A 20,595-nucleotide genomic window follows, 5' to 3' on the forward strand; every position below is an offset into this window, starting at 1 on the left:
TTTTCATCGATAAATAAAACTAAATAAAGGACTATAAAAATATTCCATGAAATGATAATTACATAAAAAACAATGTAATATATTTCAAATCAAATTTTCATGTATTTCAAGATCAACTTTCTTCCCCTCCCCTCTCTCTCTCTCTCTCTCTCTCTCTCTCTCTCTCTCTCTCTCTCTCTCTCTCTCTCTCTCGCTCGCTCGCTCGCTCTCTCTGTCGTGTCACAAAATATATTAAAACGTATTATTAATGATAATTATTGTCGGAACAACATGCAGAGGTAATTTAAACGTTTCGTGATTTCAAAATAATTGATTAATTACAAGCCATTTATGTGGCGTTATATAAAAGCACTATAGACTTTCACGGTATTACAATAAAGATTAATATCTGCGAAGTTTCGCGTATCTTCCATGTAATTTTCACACGTAAGAAAATGGTGGCTTACATCACCGACGCACGCACGTCGAGTAATGTTAATACGCAAAAGTGTGATTATAAGAGAGAGAGAGAGAGAGAGAGACAAGGAGAAAGGAGTGAGAGATGGATTTTCCACCTGCAAAAGAATAATATACCGGACAATGTAAATTACACCGCGGTAACAAAAATGCAGGCAACGATGGAGCGATTAAGCAATTTTAGCGGGCGGTAACCCCGCGAGGCACGGAACAATCACTATAAGAACGTGACACAGCTGTCACTCGAATCATTTACATACTTTTACATACGTTATGAGAATGCCAGACGCATTACTGCAACTTGCTTCTTTGTAGCACAAGCAGAGTGACTGCATTGTTATCGTCATCGCCATGCATTATTTTCGCGTCACTCTTTTCGTTCGTCAAGCATAAAATACACGTTATGTAAAGCAACATGAACAAATTCGCAGCACTTCTGCTTTCTACCTGAGCATTTCTTTATAATCGATCATACAACTTAATAAAATTAATTTTAAACAAATTAATGCATCGTCGCAGCCCTTGATTTCTAACCCCGTTACTAGCAACTCTGTCGCCATCAATTTTATACTTTCGTCGTAATATCGTCAGAATGAGATAACAAGCAGACATCGTTAATAACCGAGTGGTATATCATACCCATAACGCGGTATGATAATACGATTTCGAACGATAATTCCGACAAGTTAGCCACACAAACTAATTCTCAGGGTGACATTAATGACGTTTCGCGTTTATCGTGCCAGTCGTTCACCTGGCTGAGTATTCGTGCGTATTATTGCGTATCGTACTTAGGCAGCTCGGCGTAATTGTAATCACGCTAATGCATCTTGTTGTGGCACGTCCCGACGCGATGCATTGCGTTGCAACCATATCGTCTACGGTACGTGCGCTGGATGACAACGAGACGCTTTCGAGATCGTTTCACGCGATAATGATAGCGTGCTGCACATGCACCCAGACAATAGATGGATGTGCAAGAGTGATCAATAGGTCAATACAAGAGAAAATTAGCCACTCGCCCGTTCCTCTTTTTTTTCCCCCCAGTGTTTAGCGGTGCGTTTTACATTGGAATTATTTCCTTGGACACATCTAATATATGCGCATAATTTAAGACCGTTATTAATGTACGTACTGAAAGTAATACTAATGTATGACATACTCTTTTTTTTTTTCTTCTTATTTTGATTAATCTTATCTCTCCGCCTAAGGCACAGCGTGTCACGCGAGCGCCGAACGCACGCGTACCATTCGCATAATTTAAAATTTATCATCTCCTAATGCAATATCAAGATTGATTGTTTACATTATTTTGAGCGCGCGGACAAGCATTTGCCTCGTAACAGAAATGTTCTCTTTATGTCGCCATTATCACAATCAGCGACACAAATGACGCATCTTCCATTACGCATTTTCGCGCGGCAAAAAAAAGGAGGGGGGGAGAGGAGGGGTAGAAACTCTTTCTCGTGAATGTGTGAACTCGCGCTCTGATTAAACACGATTCGATAAGTCCATAACGTTGTGCTCCAATCGGCATATTATTGTACGTTACATTTAAACGCAGCGATCGGCGCAAGATCTCGCGATAGAACGTGTAATTTTACTTTTAATCATTATCGCGCGTAACGAGGCGCGTCAAGTTTAGGCGCAGCAATAATAGCGCAGCAAAATAGAGAGCCGCGGTTCAAGCGGCGTACTTCGTAATCATCGTCATCATCCAGAGGGTGGAGGGGGGCCAGCTTATTATTATCGTTATCTTCGCGCTCGCCACGGAGCGCGGATAGCCAGGAGGGGAATTAAGGTAGAAATATACACACACGCTGCGACGGGCAAAAGTAAAAAGGCGCCTCGAAATATCAGGCGCGCGCGCGAGCTTTGAAACAACGTGTTACACAGGCGCCATAATCTTCTCACTGGCTTATGTCTTATTGTCTTTCATCGAACAAAGGCAGAAATTAATAATCACGGGACAGAACAATGCACGTGACCCGTCGTGTGCATCCGCGATGCGTAACGAGACGCGCGGAGCTAAACCGGGAATAACAACGCTGAATCAGACAACGTTGTATCATCGCGCGCGCGCGCGTCGGCTTTATTTCTTTTGTTATCGTTACGAGACTTTTTCTTATCGCTAACTTTTATACGACTCGACTGAGAAACCCCGACAACGAAAGGTATCCGAGGTTTGATAAGAACGATGGAAAAAAACGTGTCTTCAATGTTAACTTTTCATCTTATGCAATTTAATTAGCCACCAAAAATATAAATAGAATTTTTTATAAAGGATGTTAACTGACAAGAGTTATTATTATCCATCAACGAGATATATTCTACAGCGAGATATTTATCGCTAAAACTAAGATGATCATTCTAATATTTAATTTGTTTCTCCGGTGTACAAAAAAAGGGGAATGTTTAAAGAGTGACACGATGCCTTTAGGATGTCGCGCTGTACTGCGACATTTATGAAATAACAACACCGAGATATACACGCGATTAAATACAATCGCGATCACCGCGCTTCTTCATTGCCTTGCTCATTATCATTATCATTCTCACGCCTACCTAGCGATAACGGCGAAGCCCGAGGAAAGCTAAGAGCAGCCGCGAATGAAGTCATCTTCGCTGATGCATCGATGGTTATCCCGGCAGCGGCTTCCTTAAGCTTGACTCAATCTGTTTATCGTATTACCTGGCGCACCCACACATCGGGAGAAGGACTACGCTAGAAAAGCCGGACGGAAAAAAAATGAGATTCAACGACGCGTGAACAAATTGCATTGTTACCCCGATAAGTCCACAATCTCGAATCGGATCTAAAATCGAGCACTACGATAGATCAATCCAATTGTTCGTACTTGGCAAACAAGCACCCGTTGCTCATATTTTAAAAGAGAAAGAGACTAATCATGTTGTCTTTAGAAACATATGTAATTCGAATTTTAACACAGAAAAGAAAATATATCAACGTTATGCTAGCGTAAAGTATATTTACAGACAAATAATCCACTCTCCCTTTCTCAATGCCTAAAAATAGATAAACAATAGATTAAGTTATTTTAGTAAATGATAATTTCTTTAAAATGTACATTGTATCTTCTTTGTACATTGGGTAGATTATAAAAATTTACGACCTACAGAGAATAGACGTTGTGACAAATATATTTATGTTATAATGTAACAAACACTTGGAAAATATATTACTTTTTATTAATAACTACTAAATGTATTAATAAGAGATGGATCTATCATTTGGTTTTAACACAAATTTCAGCCTTGTTAGGAACAAGGTTGATACAATACATAAATAGTCACCCGTACAATGTTATATAATTCTTCTAGCTAGCAAAACACCTTTCGAGAGATATTGGAGAATGCTTAAGAAATATTGGAAAAGAAAGTTTGCCCTTTAAAACCGTTCGCAAAGATGTTCATTCTATAATATTTAAGCCAGGCGGTTACATTAACTGGAAAAAAATGCTAAAGTTTTGAAGAATAAAAGGCGAAACAATATGAGAAGCAAATTTCTTCCCCCAACATCTCTAATTTAATCAATTGAAAGATATTCTTTTCTAATGAAATAGTACAACATTTTCTATCGATGACTAATCAAGCATTGTGCGAATTTATTCTAACAAGAACAGAATTTACATTAAAGATAAATTAATCTCTTGTTTTAACAATCCTTCATTTTAATAAGGAAGAACAATGTATCTCCCTGATGTCCACATTATTTCGTCCATCCCCCTGTACATGATAATAAACGCTTCTAAGAATACGCGACAGGAAAAAAAGGTTGATGTTATAAATGACGTCAAACAAGACAATTATATTAACAGTCGCGTCTCGAAAGGTCTAATATGCATAGGCGAAACTATATATGCTCTTTGGTACCTAACAAAGATCACATCTGCCGATCGCTAATGTTAAGAGCATGTCTCGCTGAAACTAGCATAATATATTACCGCTAATAACAGCATTTGCCGCGGCGATTATTATTCATAAAGCGCGAAACATCATTCGCGCTGTTTTTCGCCCACACGGCCGATGAATTTATCACGGGATAAGACGCACATTCGTCTTATCCGCGCCGTCCTACGTAACTGCGAGCACAGTATATCAGCGTCCTGAGGTATCGACGTTTTTCCTTCCCGACGTCCAGGTCAATGATGCGCACGCATTTTTATCTCCTGCGGCTAGTTATGGCCCCGGCCCGGTATAATAGCGGTTTTAACTACATTCACAAAGTGGCGTAATTTATTGCGCCATTATACTCAGCTAAGGAGCTGCTTGTTGCGAACGACGACGGGCCGCGGTGAGGCGCGTGCACGCGGACGTGATTTAAGGTAAGGAGAATGACTACCGTGTCGCTATTATGGCTCATAAGCCCGATCGAAGCGGGTTTCAATCGACGTTCCCCGGATCGCGAATGCCTCGTTTATTCGTTCGTTCGTTCGTTCCTTCGTTCGTTCGTTCGTTCGTTCGATGAAAAAGACCGCGCCGACGACGTAGCCGCGCTACGTCGAGGGACTCTCCGTCGACACGATAAAACTTCCATTACATACAACGAGAAAGTAGATATCATGCACGGGCATACGAAACCAGGCATGATTTACTGGTTAATAAAATTGTGACAGCATGTAATTTATAACAATATACTGAGAATGCCGCGAGCGAATCTGCCAGACACTTTCGGACGGATATTACCCACGTGATTTTTAGGCGTAAAATATATCACGCGAACGAAGAGCCAAATGTCGGAATTTAGATACGATGCGCTTTAAACTCTCGTAACTCGTTTTAGTCCAAAATATTCAATCCCTGAAATGCATATTTATATTCTAAAGAATTCGAAGGAAAGAAATATTGTAATCGTTTAATAATCACACAGATAAGCTCCTTTTTGCTGAAAATGATATTCTGGTGTTGCAAGTTATAACCAAAATGGACGTTCTAATATAGTAAGCTGTAACATAAAACAATAATCACTGTAAACATCTATTATAAGCATGTGATTATTACTACCATTATTATAGTAATGATTACTGTAAAAATGATACCCCTGACTATAATTATTTTACTATGCAATTATAGTCGCAAACATCACACATTTCTTTTTCAGTGTGTATACGTATCTTTCTGCCATTCGACTTCTTAGTTATTCGACCACATTAAAAAAAAAAGTTTATGCCAAGTGTGCACTTAAAATTTTATGAGCGGCGCGTGAAGCCGATTTTCCGCGAAGCACCGAGCACGCATCTGCGTAATATACATCATCAGCTTCCTGCCACCATCGCCGACATTGTATCGGTTATTTATACGGGATTACGCTCGCCGAGCCAGATATTAATTTCGTTCGTCGACAAAGTGACGCGACAAAGCAGTAGCGAGATCGCAGGGAGAACGTGCAATTTGCGTGAATTTACAACGTTCCATCGAACGGACGCCAGAACGTACGTGTGTCGCGCCTATATTTATATAATGCTCGGCCACCCGAAGGCCGACTTCGACTCCGAAATGGGCTATCTTACCCGCCCTCGGAGCAACCTGCGCAAATAGCACACCCTGCCTGCAATACGCGAGCGCACTCCCGGAAAGATTTCGCGACATTATCATACCTGGGGGTCATTGGTGCACGACGAATCGTCTCGTCAGCCAACGTGCGGCCACTTTTCACATTGAACGGTACTTAAAGGCCTTGCGCTTATCGTTAAGTGTACAGGTTGCTCTCGAGCGTACACTTACGCCCGCTCTCCCCGCGCCCTGTCTTTCTCTGTATTTTTCTCATTCTCCTTTGCGCTCCGCGCAGGTATGTGTGTATACGCACGGGTAATCCAACGGGAGAGCGTGGGAGTCGAGAAAACGCGTTTCCTTCGCGCGTTCCATTTGCGTAAGCTCGTAAACCTCACGGACGGCTCGCGACGGCGCGGCGCGGCGCGGCGCGCGGCGCTTATTAACTCGATCGCCGAACGCGCGCCTATAATGATCACGTCGACGCGTGTAAAATAAATTGCTCCGATTGTCCAGGAAAAAAACTATCCACTTCTTCGCGCTACGGAATCGATGGGAGTTTACCGAAAATATGCCGGCAGCGCCGACGCGAAAGGAAATCTTGGTTTTACGTTTTAGTTTAAAATTAATACGAGAGATTTTCTGAGGATAAGAGAAGCGATTTCCAGATCAATAAATTTAAGAAATTCTAATAATGGTACTGAAATATTGATACTGCATCGTGAAATGCAGCTTATTTTCACTGTATCCGAGATCGCACGATAACGCATACGTAAGGTGAAGTTATTAGCCGCAGATTATTAAGACAGTATTATAAGTCTGATTTATTGATATTGACAATGCACGGGATAATCACATCTATCTACTAATATTAATCATTTCCTTTTGATCAGATAATAAGGCGTATCGGCGAGAATGTGGTTAGCATACCGATATATTAATAAATACAGCGATAATATGATGATAGGCATACGTATTGTGAAGTAATTCAGAGAAAGACTCAGCACTTTTCATAGCGCAATGTTGATTCTTGCTAGCGCTTTTATAAAAGTAAAAAATATATATGATGGAGAAATAAAATTCATTTATAACCATTACTCGTTCGACAAGCATGCTTCATTAGCCAAAATGTTTTCAAATGGGACACGTATTCATAATAACCTTCTAAAATGAAAGACAACCGTGATTATACGTACATTCTTATAAGCATTCACATGCCATTGTATCATTAATATCTTCTTATTGAGTGTGTCAAACTTATTAAACAATAAAATATTAGTAAATTAATTAAAAAACATATATTTAATATTTTATTTTATCCCGTAGACAGAGATTCTTCTTACACATTTATCGTAACCATTACTTGTCCAAAAACGCAATCATTGCCATAAAAATTTAATCAGATTGACTATACAGTAAATAATAAAATAACAAGATTGTAATAATTAACCAAATACCAATTCGAGGTATACACAACTTCATCTCGACAACAAATTCCAGCAAGTGTAAAAATATTTTTATAGAGATATATTTCCATGAAAACTAGCTGGTTATGATAATTGCTTAATTCACAAATAATTAAATTTCATACATCACTGTATGTTGTCTGCGTATGCAATTCTTTTAACCAAAATAAACGTACAAGATACATTAGTGGCGCCATAGGGTTACGATGCTGATGAACGATACAAAAAAAAAAAAAAAAACAACTGCGAGTAAGCTTCTCGCCAAGGTCGGGTTATAAACGCGCAGAGTTTAAGTCGCCTCAATTAAACTTGTGCAAAGATGGTGAGTAATAATAATTAAAAATTAAATATTTACATCCGTGGGGAACAAAGTTAAAATATCTCTGTGCGCGCGAGAAAGAAGGAAGCTGTTTATTATAACCGTGAGATGAGAGCTGAAAGAATGGAATAAAACTTATATTACGTAAATAGCTATACATATGCAGTGTACGTACGTAACGAGACAACTATTTACAATTTGTAATTACCGGAAATAACGGTGCGAAATTCCTATACGACTGGATTTCCCATGATAGTAAAGTAGCAAATTGTGTATTATGTAAATTACAATCGTCAAATACCTTACATATAGTTAAATAATAACAATTGCAATCAATAAAATTCTTTATTCAATTATTTCTTTACATTTCTATAAAAATTCCTGTTAATTATGAATGTTTTTCACAATTTTTTTACGAATATATCAAGTATATTTCATAATAATTGTTATAAAGCTTTGATTACATTGTGTTTAAACATTATAAGCAATTTCGATAATGTTCAAAATGATTCGTACTGAATTTTTTAATATATTTAATACTTGACTGAATCAAAACTTTCTCCAATTTATACAGATGCATTTTTTACTTTTTTAGATATCATTCCATTTCAATACAAAATAATAGATAAATACTAAATTGAAATTCACAAATATTCTAAATTTAGTTTCTAGACTCTATTTGTGAAAATGTGACTGTGCAAATTCCTACAAAAATTATGTACAATCATTAAGTTATAATACATAACAATCAACCAACTTATAGATCTTCATAAAATTACCATATGTGCAATAACATTTCATAATAGCAATGTAAACAGAGTAGCGATCATCATTTATCTAGTACTTGTTAATACACAACACTACATGCAGTAAATAAATTATAAATCATAAGAGACACGTAAAGCTCAAGGATGCCAGAAGTCATTCGTTCGATATGAATTTAAAAAAAAATCATGCGTAAAACAACTACGTTTGCAACCACATTCAAGCTATCTGATTTTGCACGAGATAATACGAGACGCCATCAGTGAGGTTGAATATTCAGGTGATTATCGCGATTGCTTCGGTTCAAAGTTTCAATTAAGTACAATTTATCTTTGCTCACTTGTGCTACCCATAATCGAGGAAACATCACTCCAAGAGATAGATTTCAAACCAGTTATGACAAGAGAAATAGTGGCAAATAAGCGAGGTGGACGCACGACGGAAATGACGGTTCTACAACAAACTAATACGACTACCGTGCTTCGATTAAATTCTATCCAAGGTTAAGTTAGCTTCAGGAATAAGAATCCATTATTTTCAAAATTCATGTACGGAGATATACGATCTGAAAGGTTCAAATAATATAATATCTTCTCCCCCCCGCCCCTTTAAATATAATTATATAAACAAAATACACTTTAAATAAAAATTCTCTACTTAGTTGGAACAAAGAAATGTTTTTTTTATTTCCAAAAAAACTTGTTTGAAATTTAACAAACAAAATATTTAATAAATAATGACACCTTATATCTATAAACTTGAAAAATTAACTGTTAAAAAAATGTTTTTAACAATTTAAAAAACTAAAATTTTTGAAATATTTTAATAACTAATTATAGATGATGTACGCGAGATACAACAAAATATAATTCTGTTATCCTAATTTCCAATAATAACATCGGACAACTTCTTTCCCGAGTTTGCAACCAACGTTTACAATCAACATCTCGATAAAAGAAGAAAAACAAAATTAGCAACCCCCGTTCATTTACATGAGAGAGTAGTTGTCCACGTATAGTCATTAAAATAATGAGCCAAGTCATTTCCTGTAAAATGATATCGGTAATGCTACCTTGGTTTTGCATAACGTGTAGCAGATCTGAAAAAAAGGAGGGTGCCGATAAAGATCTTTGAATCTTTGAGCGACAAGCTCGAGTGCGGCGACTTTGACAATTCTCTGTCAATCAACGACATCCGCTTACATTATTTATTAAACACGTTGCTTCCGTTATACGCTTTCCTTTTTTGGGAATTCTATTCTTGTACATAAATGGAGGTACACACGTGCACATTAAAAAATTCTCGAAAGCAAATTTGAATTTTGTTATAAAATATCTGTAGAAAAGATTTCGAAGTTGTCTCAACGTATATTTTCTTAGAAGCAGAATCGATACTTTCTTTGATTCCTTTAATCCTTCGAAACATCGCAATATGCTAATAGTATTTCAGTTATAGATTCGTTTCCACCAATATAGATTAACTTTAATCTCGGTTTAACGTACTTGCTATCTTATTCTAGTTCTATAAAAATTAGAAAAAATAAAGAATAAATAAAGCCAAGATTAAAGTTAATCTACATTAGTAGAAACGAGCCATAATTAAATAAAAACTTCATTCTGCAGTGTCAGCTGACCTTATATCTCTACAGAAAATCACGGGTAATCAGGAGTCAGTACTGAAAGCAGGCCAAGCATCTTTTAACAAAAATTAAAATTTATAATAATACACTGAAAAAAATATTCTTCATAGTATCAATGTATGACGTTTATTAACTAAAATTCATTGCTACAATAAATTTTTTGTTAATATAATAGTATAGATGTACATTGAACCTTTTCATTAACCATAAATAAATTTATTAATATAACGAATTATTTTTTGTTACAATAAATAAAACATAATGATAATAAAATATTTCATTGGACCAATTTTAATAAATTTTTCATTAGCAGAATGAATATTTCATTCGAATTTACGTACAGTTTTGGTTCAGTGTAAACAATACCCACAGATTCTAAGCCGAAACGTCTGTATTGTATATTATTATAGGTTAAATTAAATTTTATCAAAAAATCCTACCAGTTACAGCGCTGATTCCCAATTGCCCGTCATTCTCTATGCAATTGGTTAAGCTTCTGAAGAGTCTTGGGTTAAATTATCGAATTATATCTATCACATTTTCCTGCGTTATGAAAAATGTCATAGTCCCCGATCGGCTTATTAATCTCACGGCCTTGTTAAGAGCCAGGTGCAACGCGTAGTGATCCCGCAAATTTGTGACGTGTCTCCAGAACCGCTCATTATCGGTGCACCTGAGACGAAGTCACACGTACTTATCGGGTGTACGCGCCGCGCGCCGGCTTTCTGGTGCCCGAAAACGTCTTTCGAAAAGCGTGACTACCGTCAACGAGCATGAGAGACCGGCACCGTCATTATCCTCCTTCCAATTATCGCGGGCTCCCTCGTGTCAATGTGCACGCTTATTCCACGAGCTCGCAAGTACGCGCGCGCAAGCGGCGGCTTAATCTGCGCGCTGCGATCTCGTGGCCGGCTAAATGTCGCGCCCGCTCGATCGCAATTTTCGATCGCGCCTATATGTCCCGGCCATGTGCCCCGTGTACACGTCCGTGTACACGTGCACGTACACGCAGCGGCATCTGCGGCCGGCGGAATACCGAAATTTAAAAATCGGGCAATAAACAACCGTTCTCCTAATAGCGTCGCCGCGAGGCCGGGATGCGAGTGAGCGCGCGTTACGCGATATTCGGACCAATTAGTAAGCGGCAGATTGCTATTTCTACATTTGCCGTGTTTTATCGAAACACGGTCATCTCACACTGCCGATGAAAACTGCGAAACTAATGAAGAGGATCATTACGGTAACAGACTGCCTCTTCACTTGTCCCTCGGTGCTTTCTAATCGTGCGTTTTAAGCGATACGAGTCAACGGCAGATGAATGAACGATATAAGATAAAGTTAAGATTTACATGTTAACAAATATGTTAACAGACATGGATAAATGCAAAACTCTAAACTTGTATGATATCTTCATTTGCGTATTGGCGTTCTCCCCTCTCTCATAATCATCATAAGTAAAATTAATATACAGAGAAAAAGAATTTATTCCTGTTTTGAAAACATCTTTATTTTAGAAATATTATATACTGAAACAAGATCACATCAAGATAAATATATTCTCATAACAATCACAACAATGATATTGGAATCTTTAAATGGCTATTGTAATATTGAAATATAAATATAATATTTTGCCGAAATTTAATTATCAAATTCTTTAAGAAAAATTAAATTCTATATAAGCAAAAATATATTAGAGTATTTTTCTGGAAACAAAATTCTTCACGTAAACAAGTTATTTTCGTTTAATGTTACGTAATCCTGCAATATTTAAAAATACAGACGTTCTCAAAATAAGAACATTCCATTTTTTCCGTGTACACACGTACTCGCGTTACTTAGCTTGCGCTAAAATTATGCGATCAATCGATTTTTGCGCGATGCCCTTATAAACTACCATTCGGAAAGGTCTCGTTCCCATAATTGTTCTAACTCGCATAGACTGATAACGTCTCGTTAAGACGCGGCACGATGGCGCGCGCGGAGAGGGAGCGGACGGGGTCCCGCGATTGTGCTCGCGCGCTGCACACGTCGGGGAGGACGGCGTTAATTGGCTCGTCGGCATTTATCCGACAATTATGAATATCGGTCGCCGCGCTCGTAAATAATTCTGCGCCGCGCGTTGCGAGTCCGTGATGCGGGTGATCGAAAACGCGCCTGTAACTCCTCGCGCGCACCTGTACCGATCCATCAAGAGTTGCCGATCGTCGCGCGATAGGAGTATAGGACACTGAGCACCGCCGACGTGCCTGCGGGCATACATCGGAATTTGTTGCTTTAATTACGTCGAATACAACGATCCGTATCGGCGGATACATTATGACGAAACGCACCCCTCGTCTACCTTTGTGAGTTAAAACTCTCGCCGACGCACAAACTCCGTACTTTCATTATCATCTCATGGATAATCAAAAGGCCGATGCATCGCAGCAATTTCAATGCATAAATTGTTTTGATCCCTTGGTCAATTGGATAAATTTCCTATCATGTTTTCGATAATTATTTGTCAAATAAATATATCACAATCTCTCCTAATGTTACCGGTTAATGTTAAACATAAAATACGCAATATACTGATAAAAAAATTATTAATTTTATAAAAACTTAAATGTATCAATTAATCAAGAAAACCAAAACAATTTATGCATTAAAATTACTATAAAATATCGCGCAGCCTTTCGATTAACCGTGAGACTTTATCGCGTAGATAATAAGAAGATACGAAAAAAAAAGGGGTTCAATATTTGTACATAGCTCTTTATGAACTGCATTAATCTTATATCTCCCGTATAATTTCAACTTAAATCATTATTATATCGTAACATAATCTGCTGATAAGAAAGTGAAATTACTATTATAAGGATAAAGTTTAGTCTGATAAATTAAGCGTATGCGCGTAATAAAACTCGTCGCGTGTAAATGCTTCGTCCGCAAGCTGTCCCGCGATGCGCATGTAAAACCTGTCGTCTGATAACAGTAAAGTATCATGCGTGTTACATAATTAACGGCGCGACACACAATCTGTTCACGTTCCATCAGCCAACCTGCTGAACATCTTTCTCAATTTAGATCGCTACCGCCATCATCATTTATCTGTGGCGCGCATTAATAAAGGAATTGTAATAAAAAAAATGCAACAAGTTGTCTGTATAGATCGCATTAGCATTCGATAGTATCGTAAGAAAGGCCGCCATCGGTTGTTTTGAACATTACCGGTGCGCTTAACTCGCTTGTAGACGCGCGGGAAAGGTTTTCTTAAAAGAAAAAAAAAGCATCCCCCTTTCTCCCCCCCCCCACTCTTCTTTCGTGAATCCTCGCAGCTGCCGCGTGATCGGCATTCCATCGTTTTACACGGTAACACGTCATAGTTTAATCCTTAACGAGGCACGTATTACCATCACGCACCTTTCGCGCATATTGTGACACTAAAAAGCGATGTCGTATATAAGAATCACCCCGGAGCTACGGACACCTGCCCTCTATTTTTCGACGTTATCAGATTTTTCAATTGGAGAAGAATCGAGTAGTAGAACAGTAGATAGTATCGTACAGCATGTATACAAGAAAAAATTGACGTGAAGCTAACAGCACCATTCACGCAATTAGTAACGGTAATCAGTAGCAAATGGAATTGTTCGTGAACGATTTCTGTTTGACATAATTTATCGCTATTCCAATCAACCGCTTGTTGCAAACGAAAGTAAGAAAAAAGAAGATAAAGTACAATAGAATAAAAACGATATATCCGATTGTTACTCTGATCGAATTTTAATTGAATTTTATCAGATAACAATCGGTCGTGTCATTTAATCGATACGGATCCGTTTCTACCAACTCTTTATTTTTTTTTGTCTAATTTTTGCAACTAAAATAAGATAATAAGAAAACAAGCCTTAATCGATAGAAATTTATCACGGTGTAAAGAAAAAAAATCATGATTATTTTTTAATAGTGATAGATATAAATTTTTCAGTTTTAGAGTTCATCGCAGGGCTTAAAAAATGACTTTTCAATGAATTTATCTGTAGATTTTCTATATTTAGAATTTTCAAATAAATAAATACACAGTGCTGTACGCTCTGCGCTTCTACGGTTTTACGGTTCGATACATTCGTAGTGTCGACAAAATCTAAAAGCTCTTGGTTCGCATTAGAATATCAAACGCTGTACGTGATGAAACGTGATTAACATGCGATACACTCGAGTCACTCTCCTGACACCGCCGCTGACCCTTAAAACGGAAGCAAACGCTTCTTTGCATTCATGCCAGCCATTGTCCGGTGCTGCGCAGAATGATGCGTTCTAACGGACCAGGGTACGCCATCAACGCGTTTCATCGCGCATTCCGTGCATCGATCGTATTCAAAAGATTTGCCGCCGCAGGTAGACAGAGACCGTTAGAGGCGTCACCGTGTAATTGAAGTCTCCGGCTATCGCGCCATTAACGTCTGAAATGCGTTTCGTGAAAAAAAAAAAAAAAAAAAAACTTTAACTTATCCAGTATTGACATGCTCACGATGCACCGTGAGTTACCAATGCGAATCTCATGCCTCTTCGTCACGATCTCAATTTATTCTCTCTCGTGAATCATTTTCAGACGATCGAATAAACATGAAATTAACAACACTAAACCCTTTTCACCGATTATATCGTCAGCCGGAGGAGAAGAACATTTTCTGCCGCCTAATTTCATTTTAATCGCATTCAACAAGAACTATAATTTATAAGTTCCTGCTGTGTATTCTCAACGTTTCTACCTTTAAGAAAACCCCTATGAGAAATCGTTTTGTCTACGTAAAATATAAGAGTTACTTAATTTCACATTATCTTAAATTAAAAGTTATTACAGACAAGCGTTTTTTCTGTCACAATAAATCTACCCTTCTTCCTTGCTGAAAGTAAACGTGTATTTTGATAAAATGTATAACAACGAAAACTAAAGTCGCCAAAATCTTCATTTTTAAAAGTTTATATATATAAATATATTTAAAATTCTTTCCATAGAAATCATTAATATGAAAAATTGAATTTAAAATCCAAGCATCTATCTCTACAAAATAATTCTTGGTCGATACGTAACAATTAAACTATTTAAATTCACAATCACGATAGTTAAGTGGTGATGGTCTCAATTATGAGTCAAATCCGAATTACAAATTTGCAAAATTAAATATTTTACAGATATACATAAATAAATTTGCAGAAATTTGTCTTACATTGTTTAATTTTTTGTAATTATTATATAAAATCACTTTCTCAATAATGGCTAATATTTTAAAAAACCGAAAAGATATCATTAATAACCTCTCTAATAAACTTTCTAAATAGTTCCTTAAAAATCTCTTTAAATTATAATATTCTATACAAAGTATAATATATGCATTAAAAAAAAATAAAAAATGTACATTAACATTTAATTACGCGCTCATCCATAATTCGCGCTTATACACAAACATTTTTCAATTATGTTTTTCAAAATTCACACTCGTTTTATTAAATATATAATTTCTTTTTAAAATTATAACGTATTGCTTTTACATTAACATTAACATTAACAACATCCTTACATGTTCGTTAAATTTACACGAATAAAAATCATTTTAAATTTGAATGAACCACTCCACAATTAGAATCTCTATCGACAATATTTCGCAAACGTCACTAGAATTGTCTGATGACCGTGCGCGACCGCATGCAATGCGTTCCCTCGCACGGTGACCTCTCCGATTCCCGTCCGTGGCCCTTGTCGCTTCCCGTCTTTGTCCGGGGGGATAGACGTGGAATGTTATCTCTCGGCTTGGATGGTTTACGGCGGTTTTCGATAATAAAACAAACGACCGGCATGGTCAGCGGCACCGGCGGTGGCGGCGACGGCGGCGGCGCGGCGGGGCAAAATGACGGAGTCCGCTATTACAGAAAATTTTATTAACGAGCCGATCCCGGAAGACAAAGCCGCGGTGCAGCGTGTGCCGCAGTGCGTAAATCAACGGCGCTGGCTCGATCATTAAGCCTCTCTTTCTTGGCACCGGGGCTATCCTCGCTGCCGGCCGGCACCGCGTCGTAATGCGCCACCTCGTATTGTTTTCTTTACGTATGCAGTTGCACGCGATCGGTTTTTATGCGCGGGCTCGTAATGCCTCGCCTCCGCGAGATGTTTCGCGCGCGCGTGCTTCGAGCCGCCTTTCTTCCTTCTCGAGGAGCGGAAAATCGCTTAGAGCCTGCTTTACCCGGCTATAATGCATATCCGGCCACTTTCATTAATCCATTTCGAACAAAGAACCCTTCCCGCCAAATGCGAATCAACGTAACGGATTTCCCGTTGTCCAGATAAAAGACGGAGAGCGACATTAACGGCGAGGACGTTGACTCTCTTCCGTCCACAAAACGATTTGGTCGTTCGTCCGAAATGTGTATTTTTTTTCAGGCGGCATCTCGAAAAATAACTGGAGACTCCGTGAAATCCTTTCTCAGAGCATTTAGCGTGCCGCACGTGAAGCAAAGCCCATAAAGAGCATCCAGGCGGAAAAAGTAGATCCTCGTTATCGATATGTATCTCGCGAGGCGTATGATATCCCGGTACACGCCGCGTCTTGTGATTACGACTCGTACAAGTTGTTTCCCTATCGGGAACTCGCACTTCCATGTAATCCGAATCGCCACGCGGCCTCTAACAGAATAACAAACGAGCGAGAGGCATAATTTGCAGCAATTTCTCATCCCGTTTAATTTCTGACCCCTTCAACCGGCACCGCTCCCCCCCTTCCCCCCCCCCTCGGTTCACCTGATCGGCACACACTAAATATCCATTTGAGTATCGTTCCAAGTATATACGCACGCCTCTAATTATCCCTCTGCACGAGGCCCGCCGCAACGGAATTCCTACGTCTCTCTTTCGCAGGAGTCTCGGACCTTAAATTCTCATCGGGAGGTTCCAGACGGCGGACGCCGGCTTTAAAAGTCGCGATAAAAAAAAAAAAAAAAAAACCAGCATAATTCAATAGGCGCTATCTGGGTAACAACAACCTGTCGGTCAGACCGGGGGGGTGTCCTGATCATTTCGGTAGCGCGGGCCGCTTCTTTTCCTCCTTCCCACCCGCCCCCCGCTCTCCTTCCTGTGCCCCGGCGCTCTCCCGCGAGGACCCTCGCGGTCCCGGGGCTCCTCGGCAACGATAATTACCTATAATTAGCGAGGCGGCGTACCTACCCGCGGCGATACGTGGCTTCACGTGTAGTCATTATGCGTTTGCACGCTCCTATGCGTACGACTATATTTCTTGCGTACTGACAGCACCGAGACTGCCCACTGCGGCGGCTACGACCCGCACCGCGACGTGTGCACGGGGACCCCTGCGTACCGCTACGCCAAGATTCCTAGAGGTCTGACATTCCTATCGCGGGTCCTCGATTTTCATTCGGCGGGCCGTACGTCGCGGAGGATATTCACGTGGTGTGAGTCATCGAGGCTTTTGACGTTTTGCGTACCGCACACCCACTCGCGCCAATGAAAGAAGCGAGGTATATCGAGGAGATGCGCAGAAGAATGTCTCGTCCGTTCAAAAATTTCAAGCAATTTCAAGAAATGCCTTCATCCTCTACAAATTGTGTGTATACGTTTTTGTGTTGTTCTCTTAACAAAATTTTTTAATTTTATTAATTGTTCTGTTATTACGTTTCAGTATCTGTATAAAATTTGAATATAATTCTCTTATTGTGGTTTAAAAGTTATTTGATTTTTTGTTTGCTATTGATTCTTAGCGTAAACTCACGTTTTGTAATACTTATTTCCAAGTTTGATAGAAAAAGTAACGTTACAAATTAAGTTAAAATTTTTACATATACCAATAAAACTCTAATAAATATTTGTGCCAAAGTTCAATTAGATTTTACTCGTTAAAAAGTTATTTATTTAAAAGTGCAGAAAAATAAAATTATATTGCTGCATAGTCATTATAAATCATTAAAAATTTTTTATTGCTTTCTTCTTTGTACAGCTGGCTTTCAAAGACAAAATTCTGATGTTTACCAATATTTTTGTTATCGAATAGAAAAAAGAAGACTAAGAAGACTACAATTCTAAAAATTCGATAACTTTCAGCTAATATTGTAGAGCCAAAACATTCTTAATTGATTCAATTCAAAATCTTAGAATATTACACCTAATTGTAGTTTCTCTAAAGCCTAAGATTTCAGGAAGGCAAAAGAAAAACTGATTTATAAATATCTGTAATGTTACAAAAAATAAAATAAAAGGCATGCATGGATTCTGCGTAAAGAAAATATTTAAAAAATGTTTTATGACAAATTGGCAAACGGGACTGGAGAATGTAATCACGCGTGTATAAATCGATTTAAATTCTTTATAAATTAAGGGAATAAAGTATGTCCCTCCCCGACGTAAATTCACCTTCGACATCGCCAGTAACGGGACGTTACACAAGCTTATTTCTAATCATCTTCGATCTCCGTCTACCTTCCGGCCATACATAGCTCAAAGATCACGCGGCTATAATTAATTACAAATGTCTTTGCGTCGGAGAGATTATTCATAGGTCGATAATATGATCGCGCGTATGTTTACGCCAAGTGAAAGCATCGTTCGTTGAGATTGAGAAAAAATTCCGTTTTATTTGAAAAGAAAATACACATATTATTTGCGGAGAGTTAAAACAATCTCTTGAGTTTCATAATTTGATTCCATTTTTATTATTTATAAATTTTATTCTATAATAAGTTATATATTTTTTCTTGTCCTATATATATATGTATGTTCAAAGTAGTCTCACTTTTACGCTTATTTTTGTATACAACAGTAAATAATGAGAATTTTTCATTATTGTGCCATTTTAACATATACATTTTATAGTTTCTAATAAACAAAATTCCAATTACAAATTAAAGAATATATTTTAAATTATTTTACAAAATTATATACATTTTGTTAATAATAAACTCTTTGCAACTGTTGTAAGTAAGCAGTGCAGCGAAGAATCGTTGTAATTGAGAAGACTTCGTTAGAGAAAACTTTATTAATTTTGATCTTTACAATGAAGTACCTCCTTCACAGTCAAATAATTTGACTCGTATTTTATCCCAATAGAACTAAAAGAAAGGGGTATCTAGTGGCAAAAACAAAGTTTAAAAATAATTGAATAGCTTTTAAGATATTTTTGCAGATAGATGAACAAATGACGACCAAACTTGTGAAATTATAAAAGTAATTTAGTGCACTTTATAAAAATACAGACAAAGAAACATATCTACCTTCATAAATTTTTTTTTCGTAAATTTTGTTTCTCTGACTGCATAAATTAAATTGCTCGGGATCTGTGAACTTCCAATATCAAATCTTTCAGTTCAAATAGTATAAATGTCATATTCTTCACTGTCCATATTCACAGATGCAGATATATCTTTGGATATTATTTATAGACTCGACGAAATATGTATATTTGCACTGTAAGAAATATGACAGGATATTATTAAATAAAGTCTCGCATGTCGGATGCGAGTTCAACAGACTTATTGAACTAGACGTGTATTTTTTCCTCCCTTGTGAAAATATCAAATTATTCTGATATAAGCAGACATTTGTTATTACGAACGTCATTACGTTCATTATTTGTTCTCAAGGTCTCTGAACATTTACGACGGATCGTGGCTGTCGTCCAGAACCGTCCACTTTTCTCATTAACATGATAGTCTATTTACCTTGTAGTTTATGAATTATTGAATTGATGAAAGCTGCGAAAACGTAAAACCGAATTTCGTATTAAATAACAAATATTGCGTAGAAAATATTATCATTAATATCAGTATGATAAATCGAACCATAATGCATCTGCAATCCGCAAGTGGAATGCAAGTGTGTGTGTGTTAAAAAACATAATTATTTAAAGGAAACTTTAAATAATTTAATACTCTAACAAAGATAATAAAAATCTAATAAAAATCTTTGCTAATATTATGCGTTTTGCATAAAATTACGTAAAATAAATGAGGAAATAAATACAAGAAATATTGAGATATTACATTTAAATTGTGAAACTGTATTGTTAAATAATTGTAAATAATTTATTTTATTCTCCTATACACATACGTGTAGAGTATAAATTTAAAATATCTGCCGTTACGATAAACTGTATTATAAATAACGCAACATTACATAAAAAATTAGATAATTGCGAACAATATAAATAAAATCATAAGCAAAAAATACAATGAGCAAACAGTTTTAAACTCGACCACTCAAAACTAAAAACCTAATAATCCGCATGAAAGTCATCCTTTTCAGGCAAGACTCGTAACCGATTGTGAAAACTCCGAGTTGACCTATCAGTCAGCGAGCAACGCGTACACAATTCGAGCGGAGTGACATTTCGCGGACTTAAGAGGCGGTAATACAGAAACTTTCGCGAGTCTCGGCGAGCGAGCGAAACTAG

The 20,595-nt window shown here is 37.5% G+C and overlaps 1 protein-coding gene and 1 long non-coding RNA gene across 3 annotated transcripts in view; one reads left to right on the forward strand and one right to left on the reverse strand.

The window, feature by feature from the left end:
- The window catches only part of LOC105839886 (UPF0489 protein C5orf22 homolog), a 639,614-nt gene that overhangs the window by 528,395 nt on the left and 90,624 nt on the right, over positions 1-20,595 (reverse strand). The window lies entirely within an intron of this gene.
- Positions 216-20,595, forward strand: part of LOC114255499 — a 106,204-nt gene continuing 85,824 nt past the window's right edge. The window contains exon 1 of the long non-coding RNA XR_004962239.1: positions 216-4,802. This is a non-coding gene — a long non-coding RNA (uncharacterized LOC114255499). The remainder of the gene's footprint in view (positions 4,803-20,595) is intronic.

This window comes from Monomorium pharaonis, chromosome 2 (assembly GCF_013373865.1).
Source record: "Monomorium pharaonis isolate MP-MQ-018 chromosome 2, ASM1337386v2, whole genome shotgun sequence".
In the NCBI taxonomy this organism is placed as follows: domain Eukaryota; kingdom Metazoa; phylum Arthropoda; class Insecta; order Hymenoptera; family Formicidae; genus Monomorium; species Monomorium pharaonis.